At 39.4% G+C, this 2331-nt stretch overlaps 1 pseudogene; it reads right to left on the reverse strand.

Annotated features, from left to right (window-relative positions):
* Positions 1–890: 890 nt before the first annotated feature.
* Positions 891–2120, reverse strand: LOC107540849 (large ribosomal subunit protein uL4 pseudogene; annotated as a pseudogene).
* Positions 2121–2331: the final 211 nt, after the last annotated feature.

Below are 2331 nucleotides of genomic sequence, written 5' to 3' on the forward strand. Positions count from 1 at the left end.
AGGCTGAATTTGGCTTACTGGCCATAGTAACTCCTGTTCAACACAGTCAACAAAACAATACATTAAGCCCTGATTTTAGCATTGCCAACTTCTGTGGTGTAAATACTTCCATCTTAGCTAATTTCATGCTATTAGTATAATATTTAATATCAAATTGAGGAGAGATGTACAGCAGCATACCATTCTATAGTATTTCCAACATATGGATGCTATAGACATAAATAACCTCAAGAGTCTTGATGATAGTAAAATATACTAAAAGAATTAGAAAGTGATGAGGTTTGTTTTTAACAATTTGTTTCATTGTAAGTTTATATACTCTGTTTTTCTGTTTGGTAATAATGGTTGTGTTTAGCAATCAGCTCACAAAATTCCTGAAAATTTAACAATCAGCTCTCCTGAGCTGACATGAGCCGGCACCAGTACACCACTCTGTGTAGCCATATGGGAATGGAGAAAATTGGATTCATTATTTATAGTATAGGGTAGAATAAATTCCAAATGGGTCAGAGATATAAGTATAAAAATAAAATGAAACTATACATGTACTAGAAAATATGTGGATGAATTTCTCTATAACCTGGGAGTGAGGAAGACTTTCCGAATCATGGCTTAAAACCCAGATGCATGAAGAAAAATAAGATTGTATTAACTTCATAAAATGAACTGAGAACTATTGTTTCTTTTTGCATTTTCTGGAACAACATATATAACATAGGAATTGTGTTTTTGAAAATTTGAGTCCATTTCAAAAGCATCCATGTCTAGAAATCTTAGGGATGGAGTTTTTTTGCTGTTTTTCTTTTTTCTTTTTTTGCCTTCGATCAGATTTTTCTTCAAAATTAGCTGTCCAAAGTGATTTGACCTTTATGGAATAAACAAATTTAAATTTATGCTTCAGGCTTCTTTTCTTCTGTGGTGGGCTTCTTCTCAGCTGCTGGTTTCTTGGTAGCTGAAGCCTTTTTCCCACAAAGGCTTCTTCTGCTTCATACATGCCAACAGCCTTCTTTCCTTTCTCCCCACCACAGGCTTCTTGCCTGGAGTCCCCTTCTCATCTGATTTGGCTTCTAGCACTGCTGCTGCTCTATCTCCCCAGAGCTTATGGTTCTTGTCCTGATAAAGAATGGTGTTCCGGTGCAAGGTCTTTGCATATGGGTTTAGCTTCAACGTGATTCTTGGGTGTTTTAGTGGATTCCTCTTCAGGACTTCTTGTGTGGTACATGGAGGGCCCTTTGGATCTCTGGGCTTTTCAAGATTCTGCTAAGGTCTGTACTGAGCATCTTGTGCATGGGATGTGGTAGTTACTCTTGAGAGAAGCAGCTTTATGCCAAGTGTCATAGATCACCTAGCTTGTGGAAAGCACTTTCAGTCCATATGAGGAAAGGCCCACATATTCCACTAGGAGAGAGTTTCAAAATGTCCAATTTGCTTATATTAAGCAGAATAAATCCAGGGATGTTTCTGAAGACATTGATGGTACTGTTGTCCTCATTATAGATGATGCAAGGTCCCCTGCCCTGGATACCACGACAGTTTCTCATTTTGCCCCTACAAGCTCTCATTGGATGAGATTGATGTCATTCCAGGCCTTAAATTTCTTAAGAAGCAAAACAACTTCCTTGGTTTTCTTATAGCCTTCAACTTTACCTTCAACCACCAAAGGAAATGCAGGAACTTCCTCAATATGATGACCTTTAGACATGACCAGTGCTGGTAAGGCTGAGGCAGCCAGGATGAAAAGAGAGGGCAGACAGCATATCACTTCTGTGTTGTGTTTGCTCCAGTATCAAAGGCGCCAGATTTTGGTTGGTGCAAACATGTGGCCCCCACGGCAAGTATTTCCAAAAGCACCCTGGCCAGAATGATGAGTTCCACCACTTTGAACTATGGGACTTGGAGCCACAGCTCTGCCAGCACCCCAAGATCAGCACTGGTTTCATGACCTGCAAACTCACTGACAGTACAAAGCTGTCTATTGTTTTTTGTGCAAGTTGGAGTGAACAAAGTTCACAATATATGGTTGAATGGGAGCCTTGAACACAGCAGGCAAAGTGACATTTTCTGCCAGATGACTCCCCCTCTTCAGAGTACACTGATGTCAGTGGGCAAGCACACACCATGGTGTGGAGAGGAGAGGGCCACTCTTCTGTGAACCCGGTGGCTCCTACAGGAAAAGACTGGAGTTGTAACTACCAATTGAATTTCTTGTGAATCTATTTTAAATTCCCTTTTTCTTTTTGTATGAGTTTGGCATTTTATGTTTTCCAGGAATTTATCCATTTTATTTATGTTTGTTTTTTAAATCTGTAGTTATTCCCTTATCTTAATATT

Source organism: Miniopterus natalensis, chromosome 3 (assembly GCF_054644295.1).
Source record: "Miniopterus natalensis isolate mMinNat1 chromosome 3, mMinNat1.hap1, whole genome shotgun sequence".
NCBI classification, from domain to species: Eukaryota; Metazoa; Chordata; class Mammalia; order Chiroptera; family Miniopteridae; genus Miniopterus; species Miniopterus natalensis.